We start from the raw sequence: 15,928 nt of genomic DNA, 5'->3' as shown, positions 1-15,928 counted from the left end.
ACAAACTGAAATCAGCACAAATGAAAGAGGATGGCGTCACCCTGTTGTGGCTCCCCTTTATTATATATACAGCCCCAAAAGACAGCAACCTAAGCCCCCTGACAGCATGGCTAATTTGAGCCAACAATCTTCATCACACAGAGAGACAAAAACTCAGTACAAGCAGCCGCATGTGACAGAATGAATCCTCACAATTATTATGTGTTCAAGAACAGCTGCAGCATCTGGGGATGTTTAGCCTGGGAAAGAGGAGACTGAGAGGAGACAGGAGAGCCATCTTCCAATAGCTCAAGGGCTGTCACAGGGAAGATGGAGCAAACTGGTTTTCTCCTGCTCTGGAAGGTAGGACTCGAACCCATGGCTTCAAGTGACGAGAGGAGTTTTTAACTCAACATCAGGAAGAACTTTCTGACAGAAAGAGCTGTTCGACCATGGGATGGAAGGTGGCAGACTCTCCTTCTGGGAGGTTTTTAAGCAGAGGGAGATTCCAGGATTGCAAGGAGGTTGGACTAGATGGCCCCTGGGGTCCTTTCCAACTCTACAGTTCTATGATTCTATGATGCCACGCACAACCTGCCCTTTGAGCAGCCTGCTTTTCCCGTTCAGGAACAGCAGGTGGCGAAGGAAGGATGCTGGTTTCATGCAACCGGGCACTTGGGGAAGGGCTTGAATGGCAGGATCTCTCCCACCCTGCAGGTAGAATCTGAATGAAGAGCACCAGCCTGGTGGAGCAGAGGATGCGGAGGATGGAGAAGTCGGGATTCGTGGCTCTCTCCAAAACAACACGCGAACCAAAACTTCTCTATCCTTCAGGGGAAAAATTGTGCATCTCCAAATTTTTGCAATGCATCTCTGCAGCCAAAGAAACATGTAGATTAGGGGGAAATGTGCATTTAAAAATGCAGCTATCTGCAAAAATAACATACAGGAATGCATTGCATATGGGCTTGCAGGAAGGTGCTTATTAGGAGAAATGCAGGCTGGAATTCTAATGGATTTTCACAAGGACTTTAAAAAAATGGAGCAAACATTTCCCAAAAATCTGGCAAACAAAATGGAGGATTGGGAAAACGTGGAACTGAGAGTCCTTGAAATTGACAGGCTTGTCCTTCCGCATATGATGATGATGATGATGGTGATGATGATGACGATAGTGATAAAACAAAAGACATTAAAAGCTTCCCTAAACAGGGCTGCCTTCAGATGTCTTTTAAAATGCATTTCTAGAAGTCAGATAGTTGTTTATTTCCTTGACATATGACGGGAGGGCTTTCCACAGGGCGTACTGAGAAGGTCTTTCAGGACCGGTGTTATATGAAATTGAGCATCATTTACTAGAAAGGCCTTTGGTCTGATATAACTTATGGCCATGATGTAATGAACCACATCCTGACGCTAGTCCTCATGAGAAAGCAAATGTCAGGGTCTGCGGACTTTCCTCTGTCTACCAAAGTAAATGTTCTCTCTTTTTTTAATCCCCATGCCGCTAGTCCTCATGAGAAAGCAAATGTTGACGCGTCATGCCTAGGGCTCGTGGACGACCTCTGAACTAAATGTTCTTTTCATTTTCCCTCAGTCGCCATGAAGAAACATTTCCTCCTTCTCCCTGAGAGTTTCCCGTCTCTTAATCATCTTTCCCTTCCACACCCTAGAGAATAAACGCATCTCCCTCCTTTCTGCTGCATCACTCTGTGCACCTTTGTTCCCCAGGTGCCAAGATCAATAGCGCTTGCATAATTCATAATCCAGGCTGGGTGGGTGGGAAAGCCATGGGGGGCCCTTACACGCAGGGTGTGCCTGCCTCGCAAGGAAATACTTTTAACCCTGCAAGACAGATCAGGCTGCCAGAGGCAGTGGGGCAGACTGAGAACCTCACATTCCTTATGGTGGACGTCTTTCATTGCTCGAGATTTTGCTATGATAAAGAAGCAGAAGAACCCAAGAAGTGCCTGGCTGCTGGATAAGACCCAAAGGGCCTGGACAGCTCAGTCAGTAGACCAGGAGACTCTTAATCTCAGGGTTGTGGGTTCGAGCCCCACACTGGGTAAAAGATTCCTGCATTGCAGAGGGTTGGACTAGATGACCCTCGGGGTCCCTCCCAACTCTTCCATGATTCTGTGATCTAGCCCAGTGGCCAAATACCAGTCTATGATTCTATGGCCATAAAAGATTTGAGAACTGGGCCAAAGCTAACAAAATGAATTTCAGCTGTCCCTCCAAGTGCCCCTATTTTCCAGGACAGTCCCAGATTTACAAAATCAAATCATTGTAGAGTTGGATGGGACCCCAATGGTCATCTAGTCCAACACCAAAAGGAGCTGTCCCAGTTTCTGATTTGATCCTGGAATGTCCCGCTTTTCCTTATGGTGTCCCTATTTTTATTGGAGAAATGTTGGAGGGTGTGGAGTTCTGGTGTATAGAAGACACCAGAAGGCAGTCCTGGATAGGGAAATTTTTCAATCTTTTATTATGTTTTTATGTATGCTGGAAGCCGCCCAGAGTGGCTGCTGCATCCCAGTCAGATGGGTGGGGAATAAATAATACTTTTTTATTATTCTTATGGAATAGGTAAAGGTAAAGGTACCCCTGCCCGTACGGGCCAGTCGTGTCTGACTCTAGGGTTGTGCGCCCATCTCACTTAAGAGGCCGGGGGACAGCGCTGTCCGAAGAGACTTCCGGGTCACGTGGCCAGCGTGACGAAGCTGCTCTGGCGAGCCAGCACCAGCGCAGCACACGGAAACGCCGTTTACCTTCCCACTATAAAGCGGTACCTATTTATCTACTTGCACTTAGGGGTGCTTTCGAACTGCTAGGTGGGCAGGAGCTGGGACCAAAAGACGGGAGCTCACCCCGCCGCGGGGATTCGAACCGCCGACCATTCGATCGGCAAGCCCTAGGCACTGAGGTTTTACCCACAGCGCCACCCGCGGACAAATGTACGGTTCTGCACTTAGGCAGGAAGAACCAGATGCACCAATATAGGATGGGGACACGTGGCTTACTAACATTACATGTGAAAAGGATCTCGGGATCTTAGTAGACCGCAAACTTGACATGAGTCAACCGTCTGATGCAGCACCAAAAAATGCTAATGCTCTTCTAGGCTGCATCAAGAGAATTCTAGTGTCCAGATCAAGGGAAGTCACAGTGCCGCTCTCTTCTGCCTTGGTCAGCCCCTTCCTGGAAGACTGTGTCCATTTCTGGGCTCCACAATTTAAGAAGGATGTTGACAAGCTGCCTTTGACAAATCTTCCTCTCCACTAAATGTCTTGTAATATCCTCTTTCATCCATCTCCAAAAACAATTCAAAGATGAATCACAATTGCCATACTAGCTGATTTTCTTTTCATGCATATCATGGCCATCGTAGATTCCAACAGTTTATTCTTTTCCATGTTCTGGAACGACCTTTGCATTGCAGGGGATTGGGCTAGATGACCCTCAGGAAGATGAAGCAGATGAAGAAGAAGAAGAAGAGGAGGAGGAAGAAGAAGAAGATTTTTAAATTTTCATTTTAGCGGTGGTGGTGGGCAAATTCCCACCCATTCTGGGACGCTCTGTGAGCAAAGGGCTTTGCGCCCGTCTGTTGGCACCCTCTTTCAATAGCTTTTAATATCTCCAGCCCGAAAAGAGGCATGAGGGCAGGGAGGGGAGTTTGCTGTGCCCAAAACTTTGCCCCTGCCTGCAGACGCTGGGAGAAAGATCTGATTGTTTTTGCATGGAAAGCCGAGGTTCGCCCCGGCAGGAGATGAGAAGCGATCAAGGGCATAGTGACCTGATGCCAAGGAGGTGGTGTGAGGGGCGTGGGCGTTCCAAGCCAGAGACCTTTCGTTACCTGCATATGAAAAAGAAGAGCAAAGGTCATGGCATCTCAAAGCCTGGATAGCTCAGTTGGTGAGAGTGTGGTGCTGATAATGCCAAGGTTGCAGGTTCGATTCCTGCCTTGCAGGGGGTTGGACTAGATGACCCTCAGGTTCCTTTCCACTTCTACGATTCTATGAATCCAGCTCTCTCCACAGCCACCAATCTGCCAATGGTGTGGCTCTGCGTAAGGCAGCTTCCCTACTCCCCCATCAGATGGGAGGGATATTATTATTATTATTATTATTATTATTATTATTATTATTATTATTATTATCCTCCAGAATTACCTCTTCACAAACTCAGCCCTGCACTTCAACTCCCAAATCCCATGACGCTTCAGCTGGGCGCTCAGCCCTCTTGCTCCCAAGTCCTGCCTCTTCATCGCCTCCTTGCTTCCTCCCAGCAATTGCATCAAACTGTAGGCTCCCTGGGGGCAGAGACCTGTCAGGTTTCCTGCTTTTGCAATTTGTAATCTGCAGATTGGGGGGCCTGTCAAAAAACTGACGACAGATGCAACATCACCCTCTCTCCTCTGCCCAGGGGCAAAGCGGATCAGGCACAAACAAACATCCCCAGATTCAGTGATGTAAGAGCCCCGCTCAATCTGGGTCAAACCAAACTGGGTCAGCAGGGCCAAAAGGCGGAGATCCCACTAAGTCAAGCAAGAGAGAGCAGGGCATGCCAGGGCACGAACTCTGAACTGCGAGCGCTGCACCAATTCTTTTTAAAGCAATATTATGTTTTTACACAATGGGAAACGTGTGATTTCACATTCTTGGGGCATGTACATCCATGTTCCGGATTAACCCAGGGCTCGGTCTCAGGTTCGGACCCCCCTTTTATGAAGCTTCCTGGGTGGTTTTTGTTGTGCTTCAGACATAGACATAGGATCATGCAGCTGACAAGGACACCAGGGGTCATCTAGTCCAACCCCCTGCAATGCAGGATTTCTTTCATAGAATCATAAAATCATAGAGTTGGAAGAGACCACAAGGGCCATCGAGTCCAACCCCCTGCCAAGCAGGAAACACCATCAGAGCACTCCTGACATATGGTTGTCAAGCCTCTGCTTAAAGACCTCCAAAGAAGGAGACTCCACCACACTCCTTGGCAGCAAATTCCACTGTCAAACAGCTCCCACTGTCAGGAAGTTCTTCCTAATGTTTAGGTGGAATCTTTTTTCTTGTAGTTTGGAACCATTGCTCCGTGTCCGCTTCTCTGGAGCAGCAGAAAACAACCTTTCTCCCTCCTCTATGTGACATCCTTTTATATATTTGAACATGGCTATCATATCACCCCTTAACCTCCTCTTCTCCAGGCTAAACATGCCCAGCTCCCTTAGCCGTTCCTCATAAGGCATCGTTTCCAGGCCTTTGACCATTTTGGTTGCCCTCCTCTGGACACGTTCCAGTTTGTCAGTGTCCTTCTTGAACTGTGGTGCCCAGAACTGGACACAGTACTCCAGGTGAGGTCTGACCAGAGCAGAATACAGTGGCACTATTACTTCCCTTGATCTAGATGCAATACTCCTATTGATGCAGCCCAGAATTGCATTGGCTTTTTTAGCTGCCGCGTCACACTGTTGGCTCATGTCAAGTTTGTGGTCAACCAAGACTCCTAGATCCTTTTCACATGTACTGCTCTCAAGCCAGGTGTCACCCAAGGTCTTTGCCTAAGGTGGGGTTCAAACCCGCAACCCTGTGATTTCAACCCCATCTAATTGCAATCAGGAGCCACAGAAATGGCAAAACTGGTTTCATAAGCCCATGGGGGACCTAGACCTAAGTTTCCTTAAACTGCAGCCACTCCTGCCAATTGATTTTGAAACCAAGGGACGTCTTGGTTTGTGTGGCATAGTCGTCAACGGTCAATTTTTCTTTTTAAAAAGAAAAAAAAACTTCCATTGAGCTAGTGGAAGAAGTTTCCTTGAGCAAATATGTGAAAGTCCTTTGTTTGAGCTCAAGCCATTGCTATTGCACAGAAGTATCAAGAGATATGGGTGTCATTTTTCTTGCATTCTCTTGGCTGCCTAGAAGCAAATATGTTGGAATCAGCCCCCAATTGTTTTGTTTTCAAAGCTATTAGAGGAATTCTTCAAGAATCTGTGTGATCTGCTCTTACAATGTCACACACTGGCAATTTTGGGGGGAAGGAAGACCCTCCAAGTGTCCCTATTTTCCAGGGACAGTCCTGGATTTACAGAAGCCATCCCGGTTTCTGATTTGATCCTACTTTCCCATTGGACGTCCCTATTTTCATCAGAGAAATGTTGGAGGTTATGGAGTTATGTGACCCCCAAGCCAAGGAGGTAAATAACTATACAACCTTTAGAAGACATCTGAAGGCAGCCATGTATAGAGAAGTTTCTTAATTTGGTTGGGAGCCGCCCAGAGTGGCTGGGGAAACCCAGCCAGGTGGGCGGGGTATAAATAATAAATTATTATTATTGTTGTTGTTGTTGTTGTTGTTATTCTCTTATATATGTTGGAAACCACCCAGAATGGCTAGGGGAACTCAGGCAGATGGGTGGGTAATATTGTTGTTGTTGTTATTAAAGACATCCCTGTTTTCATCAGAGAAATGTTGGAGGATATGGAGATGGTAATAAAAACAATTAACTTGACTGTACAGAAACATTATTTGGTGTTAATTACTTTATTTATTTTTTAATCTTAACCTTTCTTCATAGGGGAGTTGCTCCAATCCCTGGATCATTTGGGTTGCTCTTTTCCAAAACTTTTTTCAAATCCTGGATATCCTTTTCCAGAGGAGGCGACCCAAACTGACCACAGCATACGTCCCAATGCAGCCTCGCCGTCGATTTGCATAATTGCATTACTAGGCTGCCAGTTTTGTTTTCGATTCCTTTTCTAATGAAAGGAAAACACCTTTTGCAAACAGATGAAATCAAATAATGCAGCTGCCTTCTTCCTGGTCAGTGGTTCAGAGTCAACATGGGAAGGTGCCACTTGAAAAAATTTGACACCTATTTTTCCCTCTGGGCAATGCAAACACCCAGGTGCCTCTGACACCCAAAGAATTTATGACACCCACTAGAGGCGGGTGCACAGAGCCAAGGCGATAAATTGGAGGCACCCAGTTGTTTTGCACATGCAAGGAGAGGCCAGGAGGGAGCTGCTATAAAAAAAATGAGGGTGCACAAACATAACAGGCACAAAATTTGCAGGAAACCAATCCTTTGCCTTTCAAAATTTATAAAATATTCTCTGAGGAAATCACACTTTATTTTAGCATGCAGAAGCTGCATTGGTAACTCCCAGACTCTCCAACATTTCTCTGTTGAAAATAGGGACGTCCCATTCCATAATGATAATTTTACTATTTACACCCCACCCATCTGACTGGGTTCCTCAGCCACTCTGGGCAACTTCCAACATATATAAAAAACATAATGAAGGAGAATGTGCGTTGAAGGAGAATTATATGAAAATAATGTACCAGTGGTACTTAACACCTATAAAATTAGCAAAGATGTATAGAATTGCTTCAAATGTATGTTGGAAATGTAAGGAGAAGGAAGGCACATTCTATCTACCATATGTGGTGGACGTACAAGATAACAAAAGCCTTCTGGGAAATGATGGGAAATGAGTTGAAAAAATGTTTAAAATGATGTTTGTGAAAAAAACAGATACCAAGGAGCAGAAACGACTATTTATGTCTTTCTTTCTTTCTTTGGCGATCACTCATAGCTGAGTAAGATTGTCTTCCATAAACACGGTTTTAAAAGTGAGTCCGTAAGTTACTGTGGAGGCCAATTCTGGATCCACACGTCCTTCCACAGTGGGGACATTGGTTTCCAGGCAGGAGTTGATCCTGGTGAGGGTTTGCCAAGCGTGCCTTCCTCTTAGCCTGTTTCTCCCTTTCATCCTGAGTTCGATATCTTCAAAGCCCATGACACCTTTGGGAAAGGCTATTCTCCAATTGGAGCACTCACAGACCAGTGTTTTCCAATTGTTGGTGTTGATACTACTTTTTTTTAGATTTGCCATGAAAGAGTCTTTAAACCTCTTTTGTTGGCCACCAGCATTACACTTTCCATTTTTAAGTTCGGAATAGAGTATTTGCTTTGGAAGACGATCATCAGGCATCCGCACAACATGAGCAGTCCAACGAAGTTGATGTTGAAGAATCATTGCTTCAACACTGGTGATCTTTGCTTCTTCCAGTACACTGGTATTAGTTCGCCTGTCTTCCCAAGTGATGTGTACAATTTTTCAGAGACACTGTTGATGGAATCTTTCGAAGAGTTGGAGATGGTGTTTATAAGTGGTCCACGTTTTACAAGCATACAGTAAAGTTGGTAGTACAACAGCTTTGTAAACAAAGATTTTGGTTTCCCAGCAAATGTCCCAGTCCTCAAATACTCTGCACTTCAATTGGGAGAAAGCCACAGTCGCAGAGCTCAGGAGATGCTGGATTTTGGCATCAGTGTTGGCCCTTGTGGAAAGCTTTATCTTATAACGACTATTTATGTACACAACGACAGCAGCACAGATGCTACTGGCCCAGAGTTGGAAAGAAGATAAAGTCCCGACCAGAGACAAATGGTTGATGAAGATTGGCGAAATGGCGAGAATGACCGGGAGAATCAGAAACCAGGAAGAGAAGAACTTTAAGAAGGAATGGGAAAAAATTATAATGTATTTAAGAGAACACTGTAAACAACTAAAAACTTTGGCAGGATTTGAGTAACACTTGTGTTAAAAAACTAAGGGAAAGAATGGATTATTATTATTTTTTAAATAGAGAAAATAAGTGAAGTTGTTGAAAAAATACTGATAATGGTAACCATGGAAGGGTGGAGGGGAGTCAAAGGATTCAGGGAATCCTAAATGATGATGTTAATGTTTAATGTTTGAATTTAAATTTGCAATGTAAAACTTAATAATAATAATAATAATAATAATAATGAAATGTGGTTTTTTAAAAAAACAACAACAAAAAACCCTCTCTATACAGCGTTACCTTTAGATGTCTTGGTGCTGGATAACTCCAGACCCTCCAACATTTTTCCAATGAAGATAGGGACATCCTAAGGAAAAACAGGACATTCGGGAATCAAATCAGAAACCAAAATGGCTTCTGGGTCTGTCCCTGGAAAATAGGAGCCCTGGAGGGCTTGCTGTACTAATAACTCCAAATATTTCCTCTGCCGAAGGAAATATGTTGTAGAAACCTTTCCCATTAGACAAATCCTTCAAATCTTGTCTTAAGGACACATTTTGTGTATGAATAGAGGAGGTCTGTTACCTGAATTCCAGAACTAAGGTATTTGCCATCTCAGAAGACTGGCCAGGTAATGGAAGGAGCGGCCATCGTCAGGTATCTTGGCAGACAGGAGGCAAGCCGTACTCTCCAATTTCTGTTGCAGATGCAGATTTCTGTGTGAGGCTTTTGGGTGGTCTTTGGCTAAGGGGCGAGGCAAATGCCAAAGTCTTTAAAAGTTCCTGCACAGCTTTGTTGGGGGTCGCAGTCACCTCCTTGCAAAAGACCAGGAGACTCAGCTGCAACAGGAAAATAAAGGTCTTCTCTGCTTTCCTTCTGCTGGTTCCGGCCTCCATCCATTCTTCTCTGACCCATCAGGGACTTAGGGGAGTCCCTTGGGGAGCTGGGCTCCAAAAACGAACCCCTTTGTTTGACGCGCAGCGTAAATTAACAATGCAGAGTTTTAGAGAAGAAGAGCTTTACTGGGTTAAAATCAACTTCTTCCTCAACAACTTGCTTCCAAACTGTCTGCCTGAGATTCCACACTGCTCAGAACTGAGGCGACAGACTGAAATCTTACAGAGAACAGAGATACAAAATGGCTGCCACTTCGAAGGAGAATGAGTCACATGCCAGAGAGAGAAACTGGCTGCCCGGTCACATGACTCAGCGTGCCTCCCCCGCTGGCCGTCAGGCCTGGAGGACTTGACTCGGCCCCAGGACTGCCCAGCCTGCCTGGCGGCTTCCGCTCTCAGGGGTCTTGGTCACATGACATTGTTTCTCTAATGGAGCCTGGCCAAGGAGAGCTAGAAGCAGCAGCTGGGAATCTGGAGAGGTCCTGAGAGTCAGAGGGGGCTGCAATAATTAAGTTTGTCACCTCCATGACAATGACCAGCAGACCCTCCAAGTGTCCCTAAGTTCCAGGGACAGTCCTGGATTTACAGAAGCCGTCCCAGTTTCCAATTTGATCCTGCTTTTTCCTTAGGATGTCCCTATTTTCATCAGAGAAATGTTGTAGTGTATGAACTAAAGGTAAAGGGACCCCTGACCATTAGGTCCAGTCGCGGACGACTCTGGGGTTGCGGCACTCATCTCGCTTTATTGGCCGAGGGGGCCGGCGTACAGCTTCCGGGTCATGTGGCCAGCAGGACTCTGGCGAACCAGAACAGCACATGGAAACGCCGTTTACCTTCCCGCCAGAGTGGTACCTATTTATCTCTTTACACTTTGACGTGCTTTTGAACTGCTAGGTTGGCAGGAGCAGGGACCAAGCAACGGGAGCTTACGCTGTCACGGGGATTCGAACCACCAACCTTCTGATCAGCAAGCCCTAGGCTCTGTGGTTTAGACCACAGCGCCACCCACGTCCCAGGGTATGAACTAGCCCGTCATCATTTCTGTCCCAGGGTGGCTTGCCATCCAAATTTAAATGTTCAGAAGGTAGAGGACTCTCACCTCTTGCACCCTTTTCCTCCTTGTGAACAGAACTCTCTGCCAGCCACAGATTTTAGTCCCGCTCACCCTTTGAGCCAATCCTCTTTTTAATCTTATCCAGGGCCAAATTGCAAATGGGCTTGTTTCTTTATTTGCACCCTGATTTCTCCAAGCCAAGCCCAGATACAGCAACTGTGCGGCACATGGCTTGAGGAGATGAAATATACTTGGCGCCGTGTAGTGATTTCATGCTCTTTATTGCAGCTTGTAAAACAGTGAAGGAATTCCCCCCCCCCCCAAAAAAAAACCACTTCTGGCTTTATATACATTATTAACACAATGGGTCCTGTTTGACAGACTGTTTGACAGCCATTTGGAGTACGAGTCTCAGCGGTGGCCTCGTCAACTGGCAACTGCTGGTAGGCCTGGGCCAAGTCTAGGTTGCCAAAAATATTAGACCCTGCCAGGGTGGCAAGGACATGGCTGACCACTGGCACTGGGTATGCATGAGCCGTAAGGGCCTTGTTTGTGGTACATTTGTAGACTGCACAGATGCAGACCGAGCCGTTGGGCTTGATGGGCATGGTGATCGGGGTTTCCCAGGGGGCGTTGGGCACCGGCTCCAGCACTCCTTGTTCCACAAGCCGGTCTAATTCCTCGTCTATGCGGGGTTTCGGGGCAAACGGGACTCGGCAGGCCTTCACTCAGCAGGATCTAGTTGTAGGCCAACGGGGCCAGTATATCATCCCAATGCTCCGTCAAAAACCTCCGGAAATGCTTTGCATATGGCGTCCACATCCACATAGGAGCTGGTGTGGTTCACCCCAGTGATGGCTAGTCCCAGTGGCCCGAACCACACCAACCCCAGTAAGCTGGCCTAGGGCCCCTTGACCACAATCAAGTCTAACTGCCACTTACACCCTCAGTCTTGTACATTGAAGGTTCCCACCCCCATCATGGGGACCTTAAAATTTTGGAAGTCCTGGAGGGTGAATGGGGCCAGCCTGAGCTTGGGGCCACCATTTGGACACAACTTCTTTAATGCCCATGCTGAGATTATGCACAGGGTTGAGCCTGTATCGAGCTCCATGCAGCACAGGGCCCCCTATATCTGTAAAGGTAAAGGTAAAGGGACCCCTGACCATTAGGTCCAGTCGTGGCTGACTCTGGGGTTGCGGCACTCATCTCGCTTTATTGGCCAAGGGAGCCGGCGTACAGCTTCCGGGTCATGTGGCCAGCAGGACTAAGCCTCTTCTGGCGAACCAGAGCAGTGCACGGAAACGCCATTTACCTTCCCGCCAGAGCGGTACCTATTTATCTACTTGCACTTTGACGTGCTTTCAAACTGCTAGGTTGGCAGGAGCAGGGACCGAGCAACGGGAGCTCACCCTGTCGCAGGGATTCAAACCGCCGACCTTCTGATTGGCAAGTCCTAGGCTCAGTGGTTTAACCCACAGTGCCACCCGCGTCCCTCCTATATCTGTACCTCAATGTTATTTTTTTCTACGTTGGAATGGGGCAACTGCTATACCTGACAGTCCGTGATCTCTGTCAAGTTGCTTTGGTGTCGGACCGTGGGGCCCGGGACTCTTAGGTCGGCTATCAGATGTGAGGCGTTGGGCAGGCCAGGCACACCTGGGCGATGTGTCCCACTTTTCTGCATTGTCAGCATTCTGCACTGCAGAAACAGCAAGTCCTCTGCTCGTGGTTCTCCCCACAGGTCGCGCAGTTCCCCTCTTCTGGCCGAGGCAGTTGTGGTGGGCGTGCGGCTTGTGGAAGCTGCTGCACTCAGTGCATGTCCTCCCTGTCGGATTATGAGTCGGTGAGGTCTTCGTGGTGGACCCTCGGTTGGGACGATGAGTTTGGCTGGAATCCTTGTGCAAACCTCTCAGCGGCTTCGGTTGCCAGGGCCTCCTTTAGGGCGACCTGGAATGTCAGGTCCTTCTTGGCATGGAAGAGCAGCTTCTCGTCCCTCAGGCCACCCATGAGCCAGTCGCAGAGCATGTTCTCCAGCTCTGTGAAGTTGCAGAGCCTGGCAGCCTGGCAGAGGGAGGTTATGGTTTCTCCAGGGGCCTGCTGCTTTGCGTAGAAGGCGTTGTGACACACTACCACCGAGGCTTGCTGCGAGAAGTGCCCCTTCAGCCGTTCCATCGTGTTGTAGGGAACGGTCGTGATATTTTCAGGTGCGAGGGGGTCCTGATGCTGGGCTGAACGGCATGAAGCTGCTGTCTGTTGCCATTCTGGGTCCTTGGGTTCTGGAGCTGTAGCCTGGATGTGCGGTGCGATGCAGCAGTGTGGTCAGTGGTGGGCTGTGGTGCGGTGCGCGGCAGACAGCTCAGTGGGATCCCACCTTCGTCGCCAGTGAAATATACTCGGAGTTGCATAGTGATTTCATGTTCTTTATTGCAGCTCATAAAACAGTGAAGGAATCCATCCTCCCCCCCAAAAAACCTCTGACTTTATATACATTATTTACACAATGGGTCCCGTCTGGTTGACTGATTCTGCTTCCTTCCTGGGGTCTGATTGGGCTGCTCCTGCAGGCCAATCAGGTTCTTGCATTCTAGGATCCTACCTGCCTATTGTTCTAGGATCCAAGCTTAGTACATAACATGAGACTTAAAATGTTTCATCGCAACACATCAGATCACTTAGGGATGTTTCTTCATGTCATTTAAAGTTTGCAGTGCCCATCAATCTTCCTTTAAAGCACACTGGCCAGTGGTGGTAACCTCTATTATTGGACTACTGCAGTGTGCTCTCTGTGTGGCTGCCCTTGAGATTGATCCAGAAGTTGTAGCTGGTGCAAAATAATAAGAATAATAACTTATTTCTTATATCCGCCCATCTGACTGGATTGCCCCAGCCATTCTGGGGGGTTTCTAGCACATAGAAAAACATAATAATCCCTAAGATTAGGGATTAAAGGGACAGAAATTCCAAAAAAGATGATTAAATTGTCTAGGCACAAAAGTGGAAGGAAGAAGAAGTTCCCACCAAAGAAGAATGGATAAATAAGGTTGTTTCATTATGTTTTGATAAGCTGCCTAGAGTGGCTTGAGCAACAGTCACATAGGCAGGGTACTGATAATAAAATGGTGGTGGTCATTGTTGACTGTCAGGTCTTTGACGGCAATAAAGATTGATTGGTTGGTGGCAGTGGTGGTTGCCTATGCTGAACTGGCAAAGTTAACAGCCAAAACAGGAGAACCAAATGATTATTGCTTTGTGGAAGGATAGAAGCCCTTTTCAGACTATTTAAGGAAATATTGCAGTTTGATTAACTCGCAGGCAGGATTAGAAATGAGAGCAACAGAAGGGGGGATTGGACTCGATGGCCCTTGTGGTCTCTTCCAACTCTATGATTCTATGATTCTTAGAATTAGAGATTACAGTATCGAGAAGGAAGTGCGCAGCAGAGGGGAAGAAATTAGATCACTCTGGGAAATGGGGTGGAAGTCGGAAAAAGATTAATTTCTTGTTTGTTGATATATGTTAAATCTTTGAAAACTTAATTAAAAAAATTATTATTATTTTTTTTTTTTAAGAGTTCAAAAAACTGAACACCAAGTAAGTGTTTTATTAAACTACAGACACAGTGGTTATAGTATAGAATGTTGTAAGAGATACTCCATATCAGAACTTACAGAGGAATGAATCAAATGCTTTTAACATTACATTTGTTTATATCCAAGTTCACATATGTAGATGGTCTAATTTACCATTCTGGAAAAAAATAAGGTGTGTTTACCACCAGCTAGATGTGCTCACTGTATGCTCCGTTATTTTTATGCAAGGCCCGGGTGACTGGAAGTGCAGTTGTCAGGCAATTATAATTAACTGGACAGCCATTTGTTTCTGCACGACAAGGCATCGTTACAGGAGCAATCAGGAGAAAACAGGAAACAGCCAAGCACTCTGCACTGCAACACGCCACCTTAACAGCTAACCAGCATTACTCAACTGCTACACAACTGCGCCTAGTGCACAAAAATACATAAGAGAAGAGATTAGAATTTTGTCTGATAAAAACAAATTGTTCAAAATAATTGTCAGCTGTAAAGTTTAACGTTTGACTTGTAGATACTATTTCAACGAAGTATTTGCAAATGCATTTGAATTAAAAATTTCAGAATTTGAGACTAAAGGCAAAAATTGAGCATGTGGACAGCATTAAGCTATTCAGCATATCACAGCTGCATAGATCTTTAATAAACTTGAGGAAGCAAGTTAGTTATCACTTTTATTTGCAAAATCAGCACTACATGAACAAAAATGAAAATTTTACCTCACATATCCAAGCCAATAATGAAATCTGTAGTCGTTCACTTCACTAAATTACAAGAAATTTGAATAATAGCAACAAAATGGCACATAAATGTAAAGTCTGCCATTTGAGGCTCAAAAGTAAAGTAAAAGTTAGACAAAGTGTTACAAAATAACCTTTTCAACAGCTGGTTGGTTGTGCCGGGATCTCTCCAATGGACTGGCGATTCTAATGATCGTACTTCCTCCAAGGCTTCCTTTATGTAGGTTTCTCATGTTTTTGACGTTATCATATTCTTAAGATGACACAGCTCCTTCTTCTTCGGGAGACTTAGGAGGGCTCTTAGAACGGGACCTCGACTTCGATTCCCTCTTTGAAACAGGCGGGGGGCAATTAAAAAAATTATAAAACTGAAATAAAATACCAAACATTGAAAACTTCCTTATACAGATCTGCCTTCAATGACTTCTAAAAGTTGTGTAGTTATTTATTCCTTGACTTCTGCTGGGAGGGTGCCACCACCGAGAAGGCCCTGATTCCTTGAAACCTGTCTTCTCGCATGGAGGGAAACAAGAGACCCTCAGAAAAAGCCAGAGTATAAATAAAGATATAGCAAGAATGATAAATACAGAGCACAAATTATTAGTAGTATTATTTGTATTCATTGCATGCCCAGGTTCCCAGGGCAGGTTGCAACATTTAAGAACGAAATGAAAACAACGGAAGCAGCTGACAAGGGAAAGCAGAGTCCAGCGACACACCAAACAATGAGATGTTTCATAGGTTGCTGGGTTAATCTCCTTTGGGTGAGTAAAATCCAGGTGCCTTCCCTGGAGATAAATCGCTGCCTGTGCCAGGATATTGAGAGGGTGGCTCTGGGCATGTCCCTACCTCTCTCTCCTTTCTCTCTCGCTGTCCTTTTTCACATGGTGATTGCAAGGAGAAAACAGATCCAGTTAATTCCAGGTGCCTAATCTGTAATCACAAATTCTTCCAAGGAATGGATGGTGATTTCCCAATCGAGGCCCTCGTAGCAGGAAAGCAGGAAACTGGAACAAGGAGGAAGGGTGGGGAGAAGCACAACATCTGCCACTCCTTGTCTGGCCTCTCTCCGTCCGCCTTGGCATATGCACA

At 46.0% G+C, this 15,928-nt stretch overlaps 1 protein-coding gene and 1 long non-coding RNA gene across 2 annotated transcripts in view; both read right to left on the bottom strand.

Annotated features, from left to right (window-relative positions):
* SLC5A5 (solute carrier family 5 member 5) overlaps positions 1-9,659 on the bottom strand; it is a 37,241-nt gene extending 27,582 nt beyond the window's left edge. The window contains exon 1 of the mRNA XM_081846176.1: positions 9,139-9,659. The gene's annotated coding sequence lies outside the window, so the exon portion shown is untranslated. The remainder of the gene's footprint in view (positions 1-9,138) is intronic.
* A 4,418-nt stretch (positions 9,660-14,077) lies between these two features.
* On the bottom strand, positions 14,078-15,179 carry LOC309333127. The gene is made up of 2 exons (XR_014152401.1): positions 14,971-15,179; positions 14,078-14,507 (listed from the first exon to the last, which is right to left on the bottom strand). It is a non-coding gene; the product is annotated as an uncharacterized lncRNA (long non-coding RNA).
* Positions 15,180-15,928: the final 749 nt, after the last annotated feature.

This window comes from Podarcis erhardii (assembly GCF_964252035.2).
Source record: "Podarcis erhardii genome assembly, chromosome: 18".
Taxonomy (NCBI): Eukaryota; Metazoa; Chordata; class Lepidosauria; order Squamata; family Lacertidae; genus Podarcis; species Podarcis erhardii.
The sequence above is the reverse complement of the archived record's forward strand: the minus strand, read 5'-3'. Positions and strand labels throughout refer to the sequence as shown.